General features: G+C 40.5%; 2 pseudogenes across 2 annotated transcripts in view; one reads left to right on the top strand and one right to left on the bottom strand.

Moving 5' to 3' along the window:
- Window positions 1-25,447, bottom strand: part of LOC114263591 (phospholipase D zeta 1-like) — a 51,934-nt pseudogene extending 26,487 nt beyond the window's left edge. The window contains exons 1-8 of the transcript XR_014334923.1: window positions 25,309-25,447; window positions 24,843-25,228; window positions 22,950-23,051; window positions 22,662-22,777; window positions 22,419-22,560; window positions 16,916-17,086; window positions 15,537-15,650; window positions 8,818-8,991 (exon numbers count right to left, since the gene is read on the bottom strand). The product of XR_014334923.1 is annotated as a phospholipase D zeta 1-like (transcript). The remainder of the gene's footprint in view (window positions 1-8,817; window positions 8,992-15,536; window positions 15,651-16,915; window positions 17,087-22,418; window positions 22,561-22,661; window positions 22,778-22,949; window positions 23,052-24,842; window positions 25,229-25,308) is intronic.
- LOC114268454 (5-methyltetrahydropteroyltriglutamate--homocysteine methyltransferase pseudogene) lies at window positions 969-2,271 on the top strand (annotated as a pseudogene). Its single transcript, XR_014334924.1, has one exon. The product of XR_014334924.1 is annotated as a 5-methyltetrahydropteroyltriglutamate--homocysteine methyltransferase pseudogene (transcript).
- Window positions 25,448-26,608: the final 1,161 nt, after the last annotated feature.

Below are 26,608 nucleotides of genomic sequence, written 5' to 3' on the forward strand. Positions count from 1 at the left end.
AGAACCCTGGCCGGAGATAGAAGATAAAGTGCCATCAGCCACTCTAACCTTATCTCGCCCAGAACTAGGTGAATAAGAATGGAAAAAACTAGAAGTACCCGTCATGTGATCGGTAGCTCCGAAATCAATGATCCAAGGAGACGACGAAGAGGCACTGAGTGCACTAGCAGAAATACCTGTGTGAGCAAAGTTGGAAGAGGCAGAAGAGGAAGAAGCTAAGGCAGATGAAGAATCAAGTCGAGCTATCAAATGTCTGAGAGTGGAAAGCTTATCCGGGGAAATATGAGAACTAGCATCATTCGAGGCACTAGCAGTAGTCTCAGAAACATGTGCTTGAGGACGAACACCACCACCACCACCACGGCCTCGAGTAGGGCGGCCATGCAACTTCCAACAGTGTTCTTTATCATGTCTATCTTTCCCACAATACTCACACTTCAACCGGTCCCCATCAACCAATGGACCCTTACCACCACCTGGAGGCAGAAAAGGCGGAGTATCACGTGACTTAAGGCCGACAACCATCGCTGACCGATTCGGAACAGGAGTATGCACCATGGCACTACGACGACTCTCCTCCTGCTGAACCAGGGCATAAGTGTTAAAATTCACCTACTACACACCTACCACTACCACCTACTACACACTCACCTACTTCACCTACTCTCCACCTACTCCTCACCTACTCCATACCTACTACACACTCACCTATTCTCTTCCCACATCCTCTCTTCTATATATAGGAATCATTGTAACAATTACAAATATCAATCAATAATACATACAATTTATTCTCTATCTATCAATTTATTTTACATGGTATCAGAGCAAGGTTAACAACCTAGTCATTCTGCTTCACCGGCAGGCGGCAGTCTCACCTTGGCCGTCCGCCGGACCTCTACACATACCTTCACTACGCTGTCACAAATTCCATAACTGAACCGAAACTCCGCCTTCCTCCGCCTTCACTCACCAAGAACCAATCGCAGATTTCTCTCTCTTCCGGTTCTACCTCCTAAAGAAAAATGGCCTCCCACATCGTTGGATATCCTCGCATGGGCCCCAAGAGAGAGCTCAAGTTTGCATTGGAATCCTTCTGGGATAAGAAGAGCAGTGCTGAGGATTTGAAAAAGGTCGCAGCCGATCTGAGGTCTTCCATCTGGAAGCAGATGGCCAGTGTTGGCATCAAGTATATTCCTAGCCACACATTCTCTTACTATGATCAGGTGCTTGATACAACCGCGATGCTTGGCGCTGTTCCCCCTAGATATGGTTGGACAGGTGGTGAGATTGGGTTTGACACTTACTTCTCCATGGCTAGAGGAAATGCCTCTGTACCTGCTATGGAGATGACCAAGTGGTTCGACACCAACTACCATTTCATTGTCCCTGAGTTGGGACCTGAGATCAAGTTCTCATATGCTTCCCACAAGGCTGTTGATGAATATAAGGAGGCTAAGGCGCTTGGAGTAGATACCGTTCCAGTCCTTGTTGGCCCTGTGTCCTATTTGTTGCTCTCAAAACCTGCAAAGGGTGTCGAGAAATCATGTTCTCTTCTCTCCCTCTTAGACAAAATCCTTCCAATCTATAAGGAAGTTGTTGCCGAGCTAAAGGCCGCTGGTGCATCATGGATTCAGTTTGATGAGCCCACCCTTGTGAAGGATCTTGAATCTCACCAATTGCAAGCATTCACTGCTGCCTACTCTGAGCTAGAATCAGCTTTGTCAGGCCTGAATGTTATTGTCGAGACTTACTTTGCTGATGTTCCAGCTGAGGCATTTAAACCCCTCACCAGCCTGAAGTGTGTCACTGGTTTTGGTTTTGATCTAGTTCGCGGAGCACAAACTCTTGATTTGATTACAAGTGGATTCCCGTCAGGAAAATACCTCTTTGCTGGAGTGGTTGATGGAAGAAACATATGGGCCAATGATCTTGCTGCATCTCTCAGCCTGCTGCAAACTCTTGAGGGCATCGTGGGTAAAGACAAGCTTGTTGTTTCCACCTCTTGCTCACCACCTCTTGCTCACCATTCCACATTTTTGAAGTGAATAGTGCTGGTGGGCCCTACCACTAGCCAAAGCAATTTATAATCCTGATTTCTCTCTTCTTTCCACCGAATTCCACTCAATTTGTCTCCACTCCTGTTGGCATTTTTCTCTTTTTTTTTTTTCTTTCTTTTGCCTTTTCTTATCATGACATCCACATGAGTTTGTCCCTCTCTTTCCTCCGTTTGCTTTCAAAAAATTTTTTTTTTTTCTCCTTTATTTATTTTATTTAAAAAAAAAAAAAAACCTTCTATTCATTCAATCTCATTTTTCTGCTCAGTCTTGTACCTTCAAGCCATTTAGATTTGCACAATACACTCATTTTATTTCTATCGGGACTTCGCCCTGATCACCATTCTACACCAAAAAAAAAAAAAAAAAAAAAACCACAACAAACAAACACAACCACAACACAACAACCACACCCACAGTGGGATTTTTCTTCTCTACTCTACTGCAGGTCTCTTCTTCTTACTTTTATCTTGGGTGTCCCGTGCCAGTCCGGTCTCCGTGCTTCCTAGTCCGCCGAGCACGTTTACTCCCCCCTGCTCCTCCACTGCAGCATATGGCGGACCTCCAAATCGAAACATCACGGTGGCCTTCCGCTTCAGCTCCTTGTTTTCCGCCTTTAGCACACTTATCTCTGCTCGCGCATCCTTATACATGCGTTAGAGCAGAGCCAGCTGGGCGTTTAACTGTTGCACCTCATTTGTCCTGCTCTGCAGCCGATGCGACAAGTTTGTGACCGCAGTCATGGTTTCCACGCATGACTTCAAAGTATACTGATTGGCCTCAATATCAGTTTGCACCGCCATTTTTTGCTCCACCGACCGCATCGGAAAGTTCAACGGAGCAAAACCAGAGGCGCTTGGTTGAGGTTCCAGGGCCACCGCACCGGTTATCTCTCTTGTTGACTCGTTGAGGTCTGGAAAGAGAGTGAGCAGACTACGGGACGAAGAGGCCATTTTCTGGGCAACCGAGTGTTACAGAGTGTTTCAAGATTTGCAGCTCTTAGAGACAATCTCTCAGAAAACGAATATCTCTCTCAGAAAATGAAGAGTTTTTTCAGAAGTTTTTTCACAAGGTTTTTTTGTCTTCGCTTCTGCCTCAAGCACAGCCTCCGCCTCAGTTTATAAAGACCCTGACGAAGAGGCAGACACGCGCATCATGCGCCGCTCGGCGCTCGACGCCAACCTGGGCACACCTTTTGATGGCACGTCTTTTGATGGCACGCCTTTTTATGGATTGGGCACGCCTTTTGATGGCACACCTTTTTTGACCGATAGGGCACACCTTTTGAGGGTGCGACTTTTTTATGGGTCTGACAAGACTCTGTAAACTGTCCCGACATTGATTCCGGTTAGCTCCTTCAGGGGTCCGACAAGACTCTGTAAACTGTCCCGACATTGATTCCGGTTAGCTCCTTCATGGGTCCGACAAGACTCTGTAAACTGTCCCGACATTGATTCCGGTTAGTTTCTACAAGGGTCCAGCAAGACTCTGTAAACTGTCACAACAACTGTCACAACATTGTCTGCTACAACGGTCCGACATGACCCCATAAACTGTCTTCTACATCGGTCTGACACCGCCATCCAATGTCCTCTACACCGTTATGACACCACCATACAGTGTCCTCTACAACGTTATAACACCCCCATACAGTGTCCTCTACAACGTTATGACACCACCATCCAGTGTCTTCACCAATGGTCTGACACGACCATACAGTGTCTCCTATCCTCTTTTATTTTTATGTATTTTCTTGTTTTGTTACTCTCTCCAAACTCAAGTTGGTTAGTTCCTATCCCCCTTGAGTTTGCGGGGGCTGTTAAAATTCACCTACTACACACCTACCACTACCACCTACTACACACTCACCTACTTCACCTACTCTCCACCTACTCCTCACCTACTCCATACCTACTGCACACTCACCTATTCTCTTCCCACATCCTCTCTTCTATATATAGGAATCATTGTAACAATTACAAATATCAATCAATAATATATACAATTTATTCTCTATCTATCAATTTATTTTACAATAAGCCTCACGCAATGTAGGAAACGGAGAGCGACCCAACACCTGAACCCGTATCTGATCATACTCCAAATTCAGACCAGCAAGAAAGTCATACACCCGCTCCTTCTCTATAGCTTGCTGAAACATAGTGGCATCTTTGGAGCAAATTGGCTAGAAACTATGGTAAAAATCTAGCTCTTGCCACAAACCACTCAACTCAGCATAGTAGACTGTTAGAGAGCGATCCTTCTGATCCAAACCCCTAATCTTCTTACGCAATTCATAAGCCTGTGCATTATTCCCTTTGTTGAGAATACATCTGAGAGGCAGCTATCCAGATCTTGTGAGCAGTATCCATCAAGAGAAAAGTCCGACTAATGGTAGGCTCCATAGAATTGATGAGCCAGGTCATAACTAAAGCATTTCAGAAATCCATTGAGCAGATAAAGCACTATCCTCAGTAGGTGGCTGGGTACTACCAGTAATATAGCCAGTCAAACGTCGGGCAGCAATGGCAAGACTACAGGAGCGGGACCAAATCAAGTAATTAAAACCATTAAGTTTGACCAGACTAATCTGGAGAGAAGGACTATCACCAAGAGTCAGACCACGACTCAATCCACTCTCCTCCTTGCCCTTAGAGTCGTGACCCAAGTTGTCAGCCATGAGATGAGAAAAGAGGGTGCAAAAAACACAAGCTGGATATCAAACAATTCCAGAAATCACCCAACTAGCACACCAAATACCTTCTAAGGCTAAAACAGTCCAAGAGAAGCCCAAAACAGAGCAACCAGATCAACTACAAGCCAGAAAACCGAAGCAGAGCATCTGAACAGCGATAAAAAAACCAAGAGAGGGCCAAAATACATCAAACCAGGGACAATAAACCCCTCTAGGGTTCCAGTCGGCTCCCAAGGATAGGAGAATAAGGGACAAAACCAGAAAAAATAGAGTCAAACAGTGATTTTTGAAAAATCACCCAATTTTGACGAAAAATCAAAATGAGATTATAGGGTGATTACCAATTAATTTTCGAGCATACTGTATTTTTTTTTTTTTTTTTAGCTTTGCTTTGCTATAACAGACGTACCAGGAACATGTTAGAATTTACCATAAACCTACCACCACTACCACCTCACCTACTCCACTAAACCTAACCCACTACACCACTACCACCTCCACTTCACCTACTCTCCACCTACTCCCAAACACACTCCTATATAATAGAAATCCTTGTAATTGTAATAGATATGAAAAAAACATTATATCAATCAATATCAGATATCAATCAATAATACAATTCTCTCTATTTCTCTATACATAAATTTTTACATGGTATCAGAGCAAGGTTAAAAAATTTAGTGATTCCGCTTCACCGGCGGACGGCAGCCTCGCCTTGGCCGTCCGCCGGACAAATCCAAATTTTCTAATTCTCTCTCTTTCTCTCTCTCTATACTTACAAATACATATAGAAGGGCAATGGAGGTACTCGGTTCTGTGTCAAGCATGCTGCTACCTGGGTCTAATGGAGGATGCCATGCTCCTACTCCAGACCGGAAAACGCCTCGCCACTGCCGCATTCCGCCGCGAAAGCATCTGCTGGTCGGAGGACAGCTTCTCCGGCGAAATCATGCTGGTCGGAGGACAGCTTCATCAGTCTCACCCTTACTGCTCGAGACGAACTCGAGCTCTGCTTAGAAAGCGGCGACTCCGAAACGACGGTCACCCTTACTGCTCGAGACGAACTCGAGCTCTGCTTAGAAAGCGGCGACTCCGAAACGACGGTGTCGGTTTTCACTCATTCGGTGTACGTCAGCGCAGGGACGGACTCCTTCGCCACCATCACGGACGCAATCAGAGCCGTTAAATCGCATCTCAAAACGTTCCGTCAACGGCACGAGAAGAAACTCCCCGGAATCGTTGACTATTTCGGGTGGTGCACCTGGGACGCGTTTTACCAGGAAGTAACCCAAGAAGGAGTCAAGGCTGTGTGGCTGGGTTTGGTGATGGCTATGTGAAATCAATCCTCATCAACACAGCGATATCTCTCTCTCTCGGCACCTCACTGACTTGCTGTCCACACAGATCACACACATGGAGACACTCAACACACTCACAAAACAAACATGGACTCTGAGTTCCTTTTCCCCTCCTGTTTCTCACTCCACTTTCTTTTCTTTTCTTTTATATTTATTTTAATCCTTCTTTTGAAAAGAAAACGAATCACCTTTTCTTTTTATTTTTTTATTCCTTTCACATTCACACCTTTCTCTTCAATCCACTTTCTTTTCTTTTCTTTTTATATTTATTTTAATCCATCTTTTGAAAAGAAAACGAATCACATTTTCTTTTTATTCTTTTTTTATTCCTTTCACATTCATACATTTCTCTTCAATTTTCTTTTCTTTTATACTTTATTTTCTACCTCTCTATTTTTAGCCTTCCATCCAGCGCACATGGATCTGAGTCACAAAAAAAAAAAAAAAAAAAAAAAAAAGACGCAGAAGAAGAACTGCACACCCAAACTCATTTTATTCATGTCGGGGGTCACCCCGATCACCATGTTTCCACATACAAAAAAAAAATAAAAATAAAAATAAAAATAAAAAATAAAAATAAAAACAAAAAAAATAAAAATAAAAATAACAATAAAATCAAATACAAACAAACAACCACATTCACAGGTGGGATTTTTTTTTCTCTACTCTGCCGCCGGTCTCTTCTTCTTGCCTCCGTCCTGGGCGGCCCTTGACGGTGTTGCCTCCGTGCTTCCTAGACCACCCAGCAAGTTTCCTCCTCCCTGCTCCTCCACTGCAGCATATGGTGGCCCTCCAAATCGGAACATCACGGTGGCCTTCCGCTTCAGCTCCTTGTTTTCTGCCTTTAGCACACTGATCTCTGCTCGCGCATCCTTATACATGCGTTGGAGCAGAGCCAGCTGGGCATTTACATGCTGCACCTCATTTGTCCTACTCTGCAGCCGGTTCGACAAGTTTGTGACCGCCGTCATGCTTTCCACACATGCCTTCAAAGTATACTGATTGGCCTCCACATCCAACTGCACTGCCATTCTTTGCTCCACCGACCGCATCGGAAAATTCAACGGAGCAAACTCCGGGGCGCTTGGTTGAGGTTCCAGTGCCACCGCACCAGTTGTCTCTCTTGTTGACTCGTTGAGGTCGGGAAAGAGAGCGAGCAGACTCCGGGAAGATGACGCCATTTTCTGGGCCACAGAGTATTACAGAGTATCTCTCTCAGAAATCTCTCTCAGAATATCTCTCGCAAGTTTTTGTCTCAGCCTTTTGCCTCGGCCTCAGCCTCCGTTAAATAGCCGAGGCAGCCACGCGCATCGCGCGCCTCTTGCCACTAGACGACAAAACGGGCACGCAAGCCAAGGCGCCCACGTGCCTCGCCATCATGTCCGGCACGCCTTTTGATGAATTGGGCACGCCTTTTGATGGCACGCCTTTTGAAAGATTAGGCACACCTTTTGAGAATGCGACTTTTTAGGGGTCCGACAAGACTCTGTAAACTGTCCCGACATTGATTCTGGTTAGCTCCTTTATGGGTCCGACAAGACTCTGTAAACTGTCCCGACATAGATTCCGGTTAGTTTCTACAAGGGTCCGACAAGACTCTGTAAACTGTCCCGACATTGATTCCGGTTAGCTCCTTCATGGGTCCGACAAGACTTTGTAAACTGTCCCGACATTGATTCCGGTTAGTTTCTACAAGGGTCCAGCAAGACTCCGTAAACTGTCACCACAACTGTCACAATAGTGTCTGCTACAACGGTCCGACATGACCCCGTAAACTGTCTGCTACAACGGTCCGACATGACCCCGTAAACTGTCTTCTACACCGGTCCGACATGACCCCATAAACTGTCTTCTACAACGGTCCGACATGACCCCCTAAACTGTCCTCTACATGGTTATGACACCCCCATACAGTGTCCTCTACACCGTTATGACACAACCTTTCAGTGTCTTCACCAACGGTCTGACACGACCATACAGTGTCTCCTATCCTTTTTTATTTTTATGTATTTTTCTTGTTTTGTTCCTCTCTTCAAACTCAAGTTGGTTAGTTTCTATCCTCCTTGAGTTTGCGGGGGGCTGTTAGAATTTACCATAAACCTACCACCACTACCACCTCACCTACTCCACTAAACCTAACCCACTACACCACTACCACCTCCACTTCACCTACTCTCCACCTACTCCCAAACACACTCCTATATAATAGGAATCCTTGTAATTGTAATAGATATGAAAAAAACATTATATCAATCAATATCAGATATCAATCAATAATACAATTCTCTCTATTTCTCTATACATAAATTTTTACAGAACAGTATGAAGCCTAAGGAACAATCTTCAAGGAGGAAGATAGTGCTCTGATACCATGTTGAATGTATAGATGAGAAGAAGATGAAGAATAAGAAGAAGAAATAGAACGAGAGAAAGCTGCTGTATAATATTGATTCAAAAAGCATAGGGTTTCCCCCTTACACATAACTACTTATACTAATAAGAATAATACATAAAGACCAAACTACTCCTAACACTTAACAGTTTTCAACGTCTATATGCCAGAAATACCTATCTTTTTAATTAGAGCAAACAACAATGATTAATCAACCAAAAAAAAAAGAGTAAAGAACAAAAATCCTATGGGCATAACAAAGAATCTGCACGTTGAGTTCTCCACAAAAAGAAGAAGAAGAAGGACGCCACTTACTTTAAATGAATGGCGTAAAGGGTTAGGTTCCTTTATTTCTTTTGCTAATGACACTCGGCCCTCTCCATTCCCATCTGAGGCTGGTAGTACATCAAAAGCTATTACATCTAACGGCTTTGTATCGAAAGGATCTTTTAGAAGGGAGAAGAATCCAGGTTTCAGTACAGCCCACACCTGCCACACACAAAAAAAAAAAAACATCAACTACAATTTGAAAACTTAGTTGTAAAAAGTTGGATTAGAAGACTAACAATAACAGGATGCCAAAATAGGACCACTTGTGCCCCATGCCATATAATATCACCCAGATGCAAAAGTTCTTATTCTTGTGGGCACAATTTTCTGTTATCCAAACACTGTAATATGATGGATTTAAAGGAACTAAAGAAAAGAAAGAAAAATTAAAAATATTTCAAGGTTTGTCAGTCATGAAGCAATAAAGCAGAAAATGTAAAAGGAGATTGTTCAACAATATTATGGACTTAATCAAAGAGATTGAGAGGGGGAGAGAGAGAGAGAGAGAGAGAGATCAGGATCATGGTAATTATTTCTTGTGTTTCTTTTCTATTTTTTTGGCATAAGATAGATGTTAATATGTTATTAGTAAAATTACAATGCAGACCAACACCTTTCCATGGACTCGAACCTAAAGCCTAAGTGCCCTCTCCATGACTACTAGGGCAAATGCCTGTGATCCCATAGAATAAAAGGGAATATAAGGGAATATGTTAGTAGTTAAATTACATCAAGTAGGGGAGTTTGAAATACCCAAAGAACTGAAGAACCGATCCAAATGGACCACTTTGGGTTGGTTTGGTTTGGTTTGGTTCCGAGTCTTCAAATTGTCTAACCGATAGGATTGGGTTGGTTCTTAGTTTAGACAATCCTAGAACTGAACCTATATATGTATATATAATTTTAAAATTTTTATTTATTTTTTATATTGACATGTCTTTAGATTACCATGGTCATGTATTTTACTTCATATTCCTATTTTCATGAAGTTTGTGCAATTGAACAAATTTTGGATCATTGGTCTAAGATTAATAGACTCTGCTTTTCAAGTTAAATGATTTAGTCTACTAACATGGTAAAGGATTTAGTATGGAGAATAAGAGAACTCATGAACCGTATGTATGTGCATTATGAAATTCTAGACTCTGCTTCAAGTTATTCTTTAAATAGGATGTGTTGAAGTTCAAATGAAATGGAAGTTAATAAGCCCATTGATAGTAGTTGTGGTGAACATGTGAAATCTCTTCAATTTGAATTTTTAAAGCACTTGGAAGAATAAGAAAATGTTGATGCAAAATCAAAGGTAGACAAATCATAAGACAATGTTGATTCAATTATTTTTAATATAATGGAACCGTAGTTTCAAATCGAACCACCCTGAGCTACATTGGGTTGGCTTGGGTTGGTTCTAGTGCATGATTGGTTTGGTTCTAGATTTAAAAACTTGGAACCGATCATGATTGGGTTGTTCCAAAATTAGTGCCAAACTAAACCAAACCGATCCACGAACACCCCTAACATCCAGGTCCAACCTTCATTATAATTGGTTGTCCCATATATCTGTAAGGAAGACAGTACTCTTCTGAACAACTTTCTAGTCAAGGTTTCAAAAAGCGGTGTTACGTAACGGTTGCGGTGGTAGGCGCTACACGTTACATTCACTTTTGCGGTGTGATGGAAATTCGAATGTGTAACGGCCGTTTTGGTGCTACGTAACGGCCGTAACGGTACCATAATGGCCCGTTACATACCATTACATACTTTTACAATATTCTGAATAGCTTCCTTTTCCAAAAAAAAAAAACAAAAAACAAAACTTTACAAAAAAAAAAGAAGAACGAATACTCAACCGATCCAAGCCCAAAGAAAAAAATCTTCTATGAATATTTTTTTTCTTTATAATTTTTTAAAATTTTTTATTTCACTCCATTAGCATGTAATATAAATAGTCGTTGCATTTATTTTTATAATTATTTCATTTAATATTGAATTGTAAATATTTTTTATTTTGTTACTGTAATGTGTTGCCAAAAAAATGTCTTTTAAAAAAAATAAATAAAATCAGTAGCTCAAAAATAATTTTTGTTTATGCAACAATTTTTATTTTTATAATCATTTCATTTAATAATTGTAAATATTTTTTATTTAGTTGGTTCAGGTATTGGTAAAAAATAATTTGTAGACATTTAAAATCAATTATTTTTAAAGTCATTAACTATTAAAATAAAATGTAAAAAGCTTATTTTATAGTGATTTAAAAATATGAAACATATTGGATCATAGTTAAAAACTAACAAAAATTGATCAAAATCTATTTTAAACCCCAATAAATGTGATTTTGGAAAAAAAAAATGCGTATCAGTAAGTTTTTTCAAATTTGGCGAAAAATAAAAAAATTCACAATTCCAGTTATCGCAACCGTTACGCTACAGCCTTTACACTCCGTAACCACAATCGCGCCACCACAACCGTTACGGTGACCGCAATTGTTTTTCAAAACCTTGCTTCTAGTCCATTTCTGAAAAAACCTAACTGATCAAAGCAGCCCGGGGGGGGGGGAGCAGGATAAAAAAGGAAGGGTATAAAAATTGAAGAGTCGGAACAATGGTGTGGTCTATCGACATTTTCAGCATATGAATTTTATTTGTGCTATTCTTTTCCTTTAATTATCTTTAAGGTAAACTTCAATGATACATGTAGATAAATACTAAGTTGGAAACTATTGTTCAATAGAGTTCAGAAAAGGAAACAAAAATAACAATTATTTAAATTTCAAATCCAGCCATTCTCTTCCTTGATCAAGTGGAATGTGAATAAGAGTCATCCAACTGACAACTTGGCCTTTAATCAATGTGTCATTCCTCTTTAATCAATTTGAGTTACAAAAACTAAAATGTCCAAAAGTACTCACCCAATCAAAAAGTTTACTTAGAGTAAAATAACTGATGTATGATTATTGATTGATTTATTGATGTATTACAAGATTGATAAATTACAATTCCTATACAATCTATATATAGAAGAAAATGTGGTAGTAGGTGTAGTGGAGGTGATAGTGGGTTAGGTGAAGTGGAGTGTGTGGTGAAGTGGAGGTAGGTGAAGTGGAGTGTGTAGTGGAGTAGGTGAAGGTAAAGATGGGAAATTCTAACAGCCCCCCGCAAACTCAAGGAGGAGAGAAACTAACCAACTTGAGTTTGGAGAGAGTAACAAAACAAGAAAATACATAAAAATAAAAAAGGATAGGAGACACTGTATGGTCGTGTCAGACCGTTGGTGAAGACACTGAATGGTGGTGTCATAACGTTGTAGAGGACACTGTATGGGGGTGTCATAACGTTGTAGAGGACACTGTATGGTGGTGTCATAATGGTGTAGAGGACACTGGATGGCGGTGTCAGACCGCTGTAGAAGACAGTTTATGGGGTCATGTCGGACCGGTGTAGAAGACAGTTTACGGGGTCATGTCGGACCGTTGTAGCAGACAGTTTACGGAGTCTTGCTGGACCCTTGTAGAAACTAACCGGAATCAATGTCGGGACAGTTTACAGAGTCTTGTCGGACCCATGAAGGAGCTAACCGGAATCAATGTCGGGACAGTTTACAGAGTCTTGTCGGACCCTTGTAGAAACTAACCGGAATCAATGTCGGGACAGTTTACAGAGTCTTGTCGGACCCTTGTAGAAACTAACCGGAATCTATGTCGGGACAGTTTACAGAGTCTTGTCGGACCCTTGTAGAAACTAACCGGAATCTATGTCGGGACAGTTTACAGAGTCTTGTCGGACCCATAAAGGAGCTAACCGGAATCAATGTCGAGACAGTTTACAGAGTCTTGTCGGACCCATGAAAAAATACACTGTATGATGGTGTATATAGGCTGCCCAAATATATAGATATATGGATATATATAGTGAGCCCTCAAAAGTCGCGCCCTCAAAAGGCGCGCCCACTTTATCAAAAGATGTGCCATCAAAAGGCGTGCCCAATTCATCAAAAGGTGTGCCGGACATGATGGCGAGGCACGTGGGCGCCTTGGCTTGCGTGCCCGTTTGTCGGCTGGTGATAAGAGGCGCGCGATGCGCGTGGCTGCCTCGGCTATAAGACAGAGGCTGAGGCTGAGGCAGAGAAAAGCTGCGAAAAACCTCGGAAAAAAAAAAAAACAAAAACTCTTCTTCGTTTTGCTGAGAGAGATAGTCCGTAACACTCTGTTGTCTGAGAGAGATTTCTGAGAGAGATACTCTGTAATACTCTGTGGCCCAGAAAATGGCTTCATCTTCCCGGAGTCTGCTCACGCTCTTTCCCGACCTCAATGAGTCAACAAGAGAGACAACTGGTGCGGTGGCACTGGAACCTCAACCAAGCGCACCAGGGTTTGCTCCGTTGAACTTTCCTATGCGGTCGGTGGAGCAAAAAATGGCAGTGCAGTCGGATGTGGAGGCCAATCAGTATACTTTGAAGGCATGTGTGGAAAGCATGACGGCGGTCACAAATTTGTTGAACCGGCTGCAGAATAGAACAAATGAGGTGCAGCATTTGAACGGCCAACTGGCTCTGCTCCAACGCATGTATAAGGATGCGCGAGCAGAGATAAGTGTGTTGAAAGCAGAAAACAAGGAGCTGAAGCGGAAGGCCACCGTGATGTTCCGATTTGGAGGGCCGCCATATGCTGCAGTGGAGGAGCAGGGAGTAGTGATCATGCCCAGTGGAGTGGGAAACACGGAGGCAACACCGTCAAGGGCCGTCCAGGACGGAGGCAAGAAGAAGAGACCGGCGGCAGAGTAGAGAAGAAAATCCTGCCTGTGGATGTGGTTGATTTGGTGCCTTTTTTTTTTTTTTTTTTTTTTTTTTTTGGTGGTGTAAAAGTGTGATCGGGGTTGAGCCCCGAAGATGAATAAAATATGGTTGTTGTGCAAATTGAAAAAAGGGTTGTGGTTGTTTTTTTTTTTTTTTTTTTTTTTTTTATTTTTTTTTTGTTTTTTTTTATTTTTTTTATTTTTTTTTTTTTGTTAAAGAGGGGGAACACGCCCAAAAAAAAAATAATAATAATGATAATGGTTTGGGGTTTGAGTAAGATATTATAATAAAAAGAAATATATATATATATATATATACATATGGGGCAGTGGTGACGAAAGTGGGGTGTGGTGACAGTTCTTGAGTGGAGAGAAAATAATAAAATAAAATAAACGAAAGAAAAGGAAAGTGGGAGTGTGGTGACTAAATGGTCGGCAGGTGATAATATTTGATAATGATTACGAAAAAATAAAATATAAGAGAAAAAGGAAAGTGGGGTGGTGGATGAGTGGGTGCCCATGTGGTTTTAGCTTCAAAAAGATGCCGTTGGTTTTAGCTTCAAAAAGATGCCTTCCTCTCCCTAATCTCTCTCCCCCCCAAACCGAGAGAGAGAGATCGAGAGTGGTCTGATTGCCTCAGATCAGTTGAGGGCGACTTCGGCGGCGGCGTGCTCGGGCGAGGGAGCAGGAGGCCACGGCGGAGAGGAGAGGGGATGCGCCAGCGGAGGAGAGGCGGAGCTGTGGAGATGGAGCTGGAGATTACGGTGGCACACTGGTGGCAGCGGCGCAGTGCTTCTGCGGCTACTCTTATGTTGATTCTGGTCCTTGGTATTATTAGTGAAGGGCATTTTCATGCTGACTCCTCACCGGTGACCAACTCACTCCGATCACCAGTGCCTTTAGAACAAGCAGAGCGTCCCAAGTTAAAACTACTTCCAAGATCCAAGCCATTGGAGGGTTTGGAACCACCTGGATCTGACAGTGGGAATCGGGCAGTTGAACGCCCAAAACTGAATTTAAAGCCGCGGTCTCAGCCTCTTGAACAATCTCAAGGAAACAGTAAAAATGAAAGAACCACTGTGTTTGGTGGTGCTCAACCTGCCAATAGGGTCAAACAAGATGTTCCGAGAACTGAAACAGTGCCAACACATTCAACTCCTACGCGCTACAACGAAAAAGCTGAGAATAATCTCCTTGATAATAGGATCAGAAAGAACAATGATAGGCGGGATAACCATGTCGACATCGAGAGTGCTAGGAAAGAGATTGCATTGTGGTTCCCTGATGGCACTGTAAACTGGCAGAGTAGCCTTCATCCATGGATCTATGAGTAAAATCCCCATCGTGCTTCGGTTGGTGGTGGAAATATACCTGTTCAGGTGAATGATGGAAAGAGTGGACTAGGTTGAGGTCCGGCGGGCGGCCAAGGTGAGGTTGCCGCCCGGCGGTGAAGCGAGAAATACTAAGGTATTAACCTTGCTCTGATACCAAGTAAAATAACTGATGTATGATTATTGATTGATTTATTGATGTATTACAAGATTGATAAATTACAATTCCTATACAATCTATATATAGAAGAAAATGTGGTAGTAGGTGTAGTGGAGGTGATAGTGGGTTAGGTGAAGTGGAGTGTGTGGTGAAGTGGAGGTAGGTGAAGTGGAGTGTGTAGTGGAGTAGGTGAAGGTAAAGATGAGAAATTCTAACACTTAGTTTATAACTACTATCCTAAGAGCCTGCATAAAATTGAGTCCCCTATTTAAACGGCCAAATAGGATCTAAGAGCTGGAAAATAAAAAAGATCACAAATATTGAAAGAGAATATAATTTCATCACGTCTTGGATTTAAGGTAGATATTACTTAGTATGAGATCTGGCCAGGATAAATTGAAGTGCTCTTGGAGGACTTACATAAGGCCCTTGACTTGCCCAACCCAATAAATTGATACGTAGTCCTCTTGTCACATCCCTAGGGATGTAACTATGAATAATGTGAATTTTAAAAGAACCGGAATTGTCTGCAATCTGCATTATCCACCATCAAATATTAAGCAATTAAATAAATTCTTTCAAGCATCAAAGATCAAAGTTACATAACACAGAATCAGCACCACACCTGGGTTAAGGAATTCCAAACCCACTCACTACCTCCAAAAGGGTCTAGTTGTTGGAGTGATAAACAGAGTTAATAAGACACATGCTAACTGTGGCAGGACAACCACCCGAGATGACAAGGGACACAATTCTTTCTTTTAATCTTGAAGGTAAATATCAAAGACACTCACAAGAACATTTTGGTCAAAGAAGTCCGAACCCACACACCACCACCAAAAGGTCATAAGTCTTGGAGAAATGATGGGGACTTAAAAGGCTCACTAGGGTGGAACAAGTATCCAATTTGGGACGTCCCAGATTTTTTTTTTTCTTTTGATCAAGTCAAATAACATGCACATATACAACCACACTTGGGACAAAGAATGCAAAACCATCATTTGCAATTGATATTATTCACAAATGTGATGTGTGTACAAAAATCAGTTAGTTTATGTTTGAAATTCAAAACTACTTAATCTGAACCAACTTAGCAGATGGACCGTATAAGAACAGTCCGCCAGACCCAATTATGGTCTACCATCATATTATTCTTGCGTGCGAATTTGATGCTCCCAACTAAGGAAGCTGTCAATTTCACAAGCTGCCCAAATGGATGACTGGAAGACTTTTCTATATTGTGCACCAAACAATTTCTATGTGCCATTCTGATTCTACAATCAAGCCACTTAACTCAAGAAAATTACTACCCATGTGCTTTTGGTAAAAAATAAAATAAAACAATGTAAAACAAGTAGTTATTATTATCACCGAGAACACAACTTCTGCCTTGAAATATTTGCCAAGTGGTATCCTATGAATTTATGATATTTATAAGATTAACGCACATGTCAGTATCATCCAGTAAAAAGTCTGGTACACCAGCAGAAAACTGAGATTCTTCTTCTAAATATAAATTAGATAGACATCCCAGGCCAACAAAGTTATTACCACCTGCAACATTCACCTTAGTTTGACCGATCTGATTTGGGGGGGGAAAAAATTGATCATAGAAACATATACCACTAAGAAGAAATAATAATTGTCCTCTCCAATTATTCAAACCAGTTATCAATGTATATAAAGGGAAAGAAAAGCACTTAGGCAGCACCAGAATCAACCTCCATAAAAACATACAAGTTTAATGAAACAGACATATATATATGCATGGTAATTTTCAGAGATAAGGATCGTGTTACCTTTTGCCAGTTGTCATTACAACAGCTGAACCAAGGACATGCACAACATCTTCTATAATCATCATTGTTTGGAATTTTTGGTAAATGCTTCACCATTACATAGTCTTCTTTTAGCTTAGGGCCACACTCCGGTGAAAACGATAACTTAGAAACCTCCAAAAACTTGCAAACCTACAGTATTAAAATGCTCGCTGTTAGAATTTCCCATCTTTACCTTCACCTACTCCACTACACACTCCACTTCACCTACCTCCACTTCACCACACACTCCACTTCACCTAACCCACTATCACCTCCACTACACCTACTACCACATTTTCTTCTATATATAGATTGTATAGGAATTGTAATTAAAAAATCAGATATCAATCAATAATACATCATTTTTAACATGGTATCAGAGCTATAAGATTTAGGCCTGTATTTCCTTCTCACCGGCGGGCAGCCGGCCGGCAACTTTGCCTTCGCTGCCCGCCGGACCTCTACACATACCTTGATTCCGCTGCCACTAAACCATCGTAGGTATTGTCTGCTTCGGTCGTGCGTTTTCCATCCACTGGTTCAGCTCGTTGGTGGACAAGCGTTGAGTTTTTGTGGTTATCAGTCTTCGCTGGTAGCTTTCCAGGTCTCCGGCTATTTTGGAGTGGTGGGATGGTTCTTTTACAGCCCTGGCAGACTGGGTTTCGTGATGTTGGCACCATCGCCATTTCTGGGTAGAGCCATCTTGATCACCGTCGCTAGTGGCTCGCTAGTGTAAAGGTGGATTTTGTTTTTGGAAAATAGTAGCTGCACAGATGCTCTGCCACTGTGTAGAGGTGTTGCTGGAAGAGTAGAATCTGGATTCTGTTCAGAACTGTTCTGGATTAAATTTGTGTGTAAACTTTTGTGTATGACACTCTTTTCGGATACTTCCGGTTCTTCTTCTAGTTCAGCTTCTGCTCCTATTGTACCAGATCCATCCTTTCTACCGAATGCATTTTTACACCCTTCACATCTGCAGTTAATGGAGCATCCAACGCCACCCTGATAGCATTCACAATACTTCTTTAGGCAACCAGATTTCTTGCAATTGCATCCTCTTTTATGCCTTGCTGAAGCTGGAGTCTTGCTGGACTCATCCCCAATTTCTGGACTCTCTCCAGCATTTTCCAGCCTACGCCTCTTCTTTTTTGGACTACTCTGATTAAGCTCTTCATGTGCGTGCTTCAAAAGTTGGTGCTGAGCTAATGTCAGCCGCGTGAAGGTACCCGACCATGTGTATTGTGCTTTAGTTTAAAAGGTGTAATCACTGTGCATGAGCTGTCACTCGGTCCTGATGCTTTTCAAGAAACCTGTTTTGAATTCATGTCCACATGCTGCCAGCTGATCACCCAATTATGTTGTTTTTTCTCTCTCCACACTTGCCCCACATGTCCCAATAAATAGACTTTCTCACTTTCCCCCACTTTACCTTTATTTATTTTATTTTATCTTCTCTTTTTCTTTATCTGCAGCTGTTCCCAGCACATGCTTTCCCTCTTACTCTATCTTATTATTATTATTCTTATTATTATTATTATTCTTACACAATCACACCATTAATCTATTATTATTCTATAGTTTTTGAAGCCCACGGTTTTCCATTCTTCTTATTATTCTTATTTTATTATTATTATTCTTCTTTTCCTTTCTTTTATTTTATTTAAAAAAAAAACAAAAAAAAAAAAAAAAAAAAAAAAAAAAATTACTTATTTGCACAACACACCCTATTTATTTATCTCCGGGATCGACCCCGATCACCATTTTACATTAAAAAAAAAAAAAAAACAAAACAAAACAAAACAAAAAGAAAAAAAAAAAAAAAAAAAAAAAAAAACACATCCACAGGCGGGATTTTTCTTCTCTACTCTGCTGCAGGTCTCTTCTTCTTGCCTCCGTCCTGGGCGGCCCTTGACGGTGTTGCTTCCGTGTTTCCTTGTCCACCGAGCACGTTCACTCCCCCATACTCCTCTACTGCCGCATATGGCGGCCCTCCAAATCGAAACATCACGGTGGCCTTCCGCTTCAGCTCCTTGTTTTCTGCTCTCAGCACGCTTATCTCTGCTCGCGCATCCTTATACATGCGTTGGAGCAGAGCCAGCTGGGAGTTTACATGCTGCACCTCATTTGTCCTACTCTGCAGCCGGTTCGACAAATTTGTGACCGCCGTCATGGTTTCCACGCATGACTTCAGAGTATACTGATTAGCCTCAATATCAGTTTGCACCGCCATTTTTTGCTCCACCGACCGCATCGGAAAGTTCAATGGAGCAAAACCAGAGGTGTTTGGTTGAGGTTCACTGGCCACCGTACCAGTTATTTCTCTTGTAGGCTCGTTCAGTTCTGGAAAGAGCGTGAGCAGGTTCTGGGTAGCTGGACGGGACGAAGAGGCCATGTTTTTGGGTTGCTAAGTGTTTCAGCGAAATAGCAATTTCAGACTGGTAATGTTCGGAAGGGTTGGTGACAAAATGGCAACAAAGTGTTCCACAGTTTCTCTCTCCGCAGAGGCAGAGTTTTTTCAGCGAAGGGTTGGTTTCAGAGGTTTCAGAATGGTATGCCTCAGCCTCAGCCTTCGTCTTGGTTAAATAGCCGAGGCAGCCACGCGTATCGCGCGCCTCTTGCCGCCCGACAAACTGGCACGCCTTTTCATGGCACATCTTTTGACAAAGTGGACACGCCTTTTGATGGCACGCCTTTTGATGGCACGCCTTTTGATGAATTGGGCACGCTTTTTGATGGCACGCCTTTTGACAAAATTGGGCACACCTTTTGAGGGTGCGACTTTACAACGGTCCGACAAGACTCTGTAAACTGTCCCGACATTGATTCCGGTTAGCTCCTTTATGGGTCCGACAAGACTCTGTAAACTGTCCCGACATAGATTCCGGTTAGTTTCTACAAGGGTCCGACAAGACTCTGTAAACTGTCCCGACATTGATTCCGGTTAGTTTCTACAAGGGTCCAGCAAGACTCCGTAAACTGTCACAACAACTGTCACAACATTGTCTGCTACAACGGTCCGACATGACCCCATAAACTGTCTTCTACAACGGTCCGACATGACCCCATAAACTGTCTTCTACATCGGTCTGACACCACCATACAGTGTCTTCTACCACGTTATAACACCCCCATACAGTGTCATCTACAACGTTATGACACCACCATACAGTGTCCTCTACCACGTTATGACACCACCTTTCAGTGTCTTCACCAACGGTCTGACACGACCATACAGTGTCTCCTATCCTTTTTTATTTTTATGTATTTTCTTGTTTTGTTACTCTCTCCAAACTCAAGTTGGTTAGTTTCTCTCCTCCTTGAGTTTGCGGGGGGCTGTTAGAATTTCCCATCTTTACCTTCACCTTCACCTACTCCACTACACACTCCACTTCACCTACCTCCACTTCACCACACACTCCACTTCACCTAACCCACTATCACCTCCACTACACCTACTACCACATTTTCTTCTATATATAGATTGTATAGGAATTGTAATTAAAAAATCAGATATCAATCAATAATACATCATTTTTAACACTCGCCATGAAAGACTAATATAAAAAAATGGAATAGTAATGAAAACAAATACAAGAGGTTCAATTATACAGCAAAAATCCCAGGAGAATCAAATTTCATAAATGAAGGTCCAAACAATGAAGTTGTGAGAATTGACCAAGTGATCTTTGGAGATTACCGCCAAGATTGAAGACATGTATATGCAGATATGAGCTACAGAAATACATTTCACATAATTCATGGGTTACATATAAAAACAAAGAAAATGACCTATCAAACATAAAAAAATCAATTGAGTGCAAATCTTCAATTATTAAAAGGATGTAACAAAAGAGCTTGGAGATAGGGTTACTGTTCAACAGTTAGCTGAAGCAACAAAATGAGGAAACTGACAAAGATACGCATGAAAGAAGCACAGTATTATTGATCACAGAGTGATTGAATAATAGTAGTAAAAGATGAGTAAAATAGATGAAAGCACAACACTGGAAACATCAATTCTAATGACAATGGGACCACCAGTCGAGGATAACTGGCTTCCATTCAAAGACCCATTATCACTAATTGAGAATCCTTGAAGCCTCCTCTTTGAAGGAAATATGAAGAGGCAGAATGCCCCACTGAAATTTTTTTTAAAAAAAAATTGGACCTCAGCTGAAAACCCCACCTCTGATTTACCCATATTTGGATCTCTGTCACACTAGCGAGCTTCCTCAACCAGCTCCCAACCCGACCCACCAAACATCTCTCCAGATACTTCATTGTCTTCCTCATCAACTCCACATCCACCGCCACATCACAATCATCCCTACTCTTTTCACATGCCAATTGCAGAGGTCCCTCCAATCATATATATATGCATCTCCCCCACCTGGGAAAAAAAAAAAAAAACCAAACCCCAATCCCTGGCTTCTGACTGGGAACACATAGCAGATCTCTCCACTCTGGAACACAAACTGAGCACCACTTGCCTACACCCACAACAATACGCAACCCTCTATTTTGCAGAGACAGCACACCCCTAAAGCAAGAAGTCTCCTTGAAGGCCTCACACGACTACCCCGGATTCCTCATGATGCAACCAAATCCAACAACTTAAACTCTTACTTCTCTGTGGAGGGGGGTGAAACCCTCATCACTATCCATTGTCTCATCAAAAAGCTCTACGGCCATCCACCCTAGTTGCAGAACCACTCTCTCATCACTCATTTATCATCACAAAACTCCCACCAATAGCTGCCACAGGAAGTACATGATAACATTGATAAACCACCACAACACTGAGGACACTAACCAATGCAAACTAAACTAAGACTGGCAAATTAAGTTTGGTTTATTCATAACACATTCCAATTGAAAGGTTTCCAAAATAAAACCCATACAATCACTGCATCGTCTCTCCTTTCGGGCTAAAATGTGCTCGAAAGGAGAGAAAGCAGTGAAATTGGAACTGTAAAATCAGTGAGAAAAAATCCACCCTCAGATGTGCTGGGATGGAAAGAAGGCCATCAACCAAGATACATCTTGCCTTGTTTAGTTTGTCTTCCAGCTGCATTCATGTTAATTATTGCATACGAGTGTAAATTGCAGCATAACATCTGCAGTCAGTGTTTTAGCCTGATAAGTGGAAGTTTCACAAGGAAAAACCCTTCAGCCCACTAACATAAAGTAAATGCAAGGGGGATCATACTGGACTGAATTAAGCTAAAGCAACATGGTCTTTGGCTAACAATAGCATTAGTTGTTAACAAGACTTCCCACATTGAAAAACACATTACAAAGCAACATCCAGCAGTGCAAAATAAACTTCAGCTCTAATACAAGCACCACCAAATACACAGTTGCAACTTCATAGAAAAAGAAAACACCAAGAATCATTCACATATATCTGAATTTCTACTAGAAGCTATAACTACAGTAAAGAAGCATCAACCATCTCTGAAATAGAAGACCCCTGGCATACCTCTCGAGAGTTCACAATATCGATGTTGCTGAGGAAGTGATTCAAGTATCCTTGCATTGCAACCTTTGCTCTGTCTGATATGGAGTGCTGCCTTCCAAGAGCTGGTCGAATAATTGGAAGAGCAGCACTAGATGGAACATCTCTGAACAAAAAACAACCTGTAAGAACTGTTACAATTATAGTGGAAATGATATATTTTGTGCTTTCTCAATCATCTAAACAACTAATGTGATCAATGGTCACCTGCTTCTAGTGCTTTCATCGTGATTGGAAGGAACAGTCTCATCATCATGTTCATCATCATCTTGCACAACTGTTGTGTGATCACCTATTCCTAGGTTTTGCAGCCATTCTCTAACCTTAAAGAATTTGCCATCAATACGAAGAATGTAAAACCATGCAACGTGATAACATGAAGACCCCAAAAAATGCATTTTCACAACAAGACAACATCAAAGATTAGAAAATTGACACGAATTACATGAGATTACAAGGTAAAAAATGCGGGGACAAAAACCAAATTAAACACACCTGTTCTTGCTTTTCATGAATTTCCTCAATAAATGCACGCCTCTTCAATGCGAAGTGCAAATAAAATACTTGTGAAGCTTTCTTCACCAACTGCCACTTGAACTAGTGAATTCATTTGAAAGGGGAATGTTAGTCCACTGTCACCGGCCTACGTAAGCATTAATTTCCAAAGGCCACTTGAACTAGTAAATTAATTTTAAAGAGAAATGATAGTCCACTGTCACCAGACTATGTAGGCATTAATTTCCAACTGCTATTTGAACCAGTGAAATAATTTTAAAGAGAAATGTTAGTCACTGTCACCAAACTATGGAGGCAAAGAAAGTATAACCATCCATCCCTGAGAAGAATAACTAACATGATGGCACTACCATGTACTTAGTAGTAGTACTATCTAGAAAGGTAAAGGACATTTTGGCTTAATTGATGCTAAACTACTCATATCTAGAGCTCATAATCTAATTAATAAATTCAACCCGTATGAAAATGAAAAATGTCATATTTTTCCAGGGACTCTTTTTTGTATCCACTAAAATTGAGGAAAATATATCCAAATTCTGCCAATTTTCTTATTTATTCTTTTTCCATTTCTTGTTCATTTTTCCTAGTTTCTGGAAATATAAATAAATTTCAAAGTAATCAGCTGACAATTCTAGAGCGTTCAAAGTAGATAAACTCAACGCTTTCGCTCATCCCTAATTAAATCTTTCGATCATCGTCACTAATTAAAATTTCCAAAAACCTATGATCTTTTATCCTGAAATTCAAATTCTACATAAGATTTCAGCTTGCGTCATAAGAACTTCCATTGATTAATTCACACGTCAATAAACAACCCACAAGCAGCTACTTATGTGGGCATATAATTCCCTAAACAATTATATACTAGTTACCAAGTACAGAAAGTAAAATACATTTTGGCTTAATTGATGTTGACTTCCCAGTTTCGTAATTCAGATGATCTTCACGCATTCAAAATCTATAGCTCATCTCTAATCTCTGATAAATAAATCCAGCCAACAGGAAAAGGAATATTTTCATCTTTTGGAGGAGTATGTATGGCTACTATGTGATAAAGGAGTGCTCAGTAGACTAAAAGAAAAGTTCAGTGGAATGACTATTAGACCAGTGATGTTGTATGGGACGAAATATTGAACAATTAAAAAATAATATGTAGATAAGATGAGTATTTCTAAGATGAGGATGATAAGGTGAATGTGTGGCAAGACTAGAAAAGACAGAGTTAGGAATTAGTATATTCGGGAATGGGTGAGATAAAAGATAAGTTGAGAGAGAGTAGATTGAGATGGTTTGATTATATGCAATGGAGACCAACAGAAACAGTGGTAAAAGATACAATACAGTGATGAGAGAATAGATTGAGATGGTTTGATTATATACAACGGAGACTAAGAGAGCCAGTAGTGAAAGATATGCAATACAATGATGGTAGATGGAAGTGTTAGGGGAAGGATAGACCTAGATTGACGTAGAATAGTGTAGTAAAGAATCACCTTAATTTGATTACCAAATAGCCTGGATAAAGTCAAGTGAAGAAGTAGGATTTATGTAATCGATCCTATTTGATGTGACTTGATTTGGTTTGGTTTTCTAAAAATAAAAATAAAAAAACGTTTTTTGTTCTAGATTCTGAAAGAATTCACTTCTTTCTAGTTAACCATTAAAAAAATTCAAAGTAATCAGCTGACAATTGTAGAGAGATCAGAATTGAAAATTTTAACTCCTATGCTCATCACTGATTGAATTTGCCTAGAAGTTATGATCTTTTGTCTTAAAATTCAAACTCTACATAAGCTTTCGGCTTGCAGAATAAAATATAATTCCCTAAACAATTACATGAATTTGAAAGGGCGAGTGATTCAGAGATCATGCCTGTTTGTACTGGAATTCAATGGTGTAGGTGAGAAGCATGGGGCTGATATCGGCAGGGTCAGGTCTAGAAACAGACACGATTGTGGCCTTGGGCAACTCATCGAAAACTCGAGTTGATTCCAGACATTGATGCGAGAAGGAGGAGAAGAAGAACGACGACGTCGACGACTCCAACGGCAATGGCTCCGACTGCATTTGAAAGTAGCGAGGTCCACCACCGGACATCAACTGCTCGGACGCCATTGATTCCGATCACGATGCTAGCAGTGTCAGTATACACAACACAACACAAATCGATCCATATAGAGAGAGAAAAAAAAACGGTTTCAAGAGAGAGAAAGATATCAACTGCTCGGAAGCCATTGATTCCGATCACGAAGCTGTATCTTCAATCAATCAATACATATATGAGTCAGTATATACAACAGAACAGAAATGGATCCACAGAGAGAGAGAGTGAACGAACTTGATTTTGATTTTTGTGATTTTGTTTATGAAAATGTGACGAAGCAATATCTTCGATCAATCACTGCAAATAGAACAGAGATGGATCGATAAAGAGAGAGAAAATAAACGGTTTCTAGAGAGAGACACGGAAAGAGATTTTTGCCTGCGTTTGGTTGTATTTTGTAAATGTAATTTGAAAATATGAGTTATATTTTGAGTTTGTGTTTTGTAGAATTATAATTTGAGTGTAGAAAATTTGTTTGGTAAAGAGTTTTGAAAATAATTTTGAAAAAGAGGTTTGATTTGAGTAGAGAATTATTGATGTGACATTTGATATGTGATACAAAAATTTACAACTCATAACTAAACATACAACTCAAAATTATTTTAAAGTATATAAAAAATTTAAAAATTTTCAGAAAATATTTTTTCCGATTATAAAAATCAATTGCCAAAAAAAAAAAAAAAAATTACTGTTTCGGACAGCCGGCCGGTCAACCGGCCGGACGTCTCGTTCCCTCAAACGCCCCCTCTGCGACAAACAGAATGCTTTGACATATGGACAGAGCTTCCGGCAGAGTTTTGGAAAATTAATTCTAAAACTCTTACCAAACATCATGCTCAAACTCAAGTGTTGAAAACTATTTTCAGAGCACAAACAAACACAACCTTTATTTTGTTTTTTTGTGTGTTTTGTTTTTGTTTTTATTTTTAATATTGTTATTGAAAATGTCCTCGCATTGTAACGAAGTTTTTAATATTGTTATTGAAAATGTCCTCGCATTGTAACGAACGAACTACGTTAATAACTAGAATGCAGGTTTGAGTTTTTGGAGTTTTGAAAACGGGTTCATGGATAGTCTGAGTTCTTTTGAATTCAGATCAGTTTGGCTTTATGGTTAATAACTAATGAAGTATATTCACCAAAGTAAACTACGTCGGTGAATTAAAAATTTTATTAAATTTGAATAGAATTTTGATAAAAAATTTGATTTGATACTATTTATTCTAATGTTAAAGTTAAAATTTTCATTAGATTTTTTCAGTCTCTAATTGTTCGAGTGGATATCTTAAAGGTTGTTTGGATATGAACTATAAAAAGTTATCAAAATTACTCTTGGTGGATATCCAGGAGGATATCTAGCCCAATGGTAAATTTAAATTTTTGATAAAAGATGAAAATTTTCTTTCATTTGCCTTTATTTGATATGACTTTAATAAAAGGGTTGGAGTGCCTCATTTAGTACTTTTCATCAAATGACGAAGCATCTTATACTAGATTGGAGATGCTCTCACAAAGACAGAGTACCATTTTGACA

The sequence above is a fragment of the Camellia sinensis genome, chromosome 7 (assembly GCF_055761805.1).
Source record: "Camellia sinensis isolate YWXY chromosome 7, ASM5576180v1, whole genome shotgun sequence".
Taxonomy (NCBI): domain Eukaryota; kingdom Viridiplantae; phylum Streptophyta; class Magnoliopsida; order Ericales; family Theaceae; genus Camellia; species Camellia sinensis.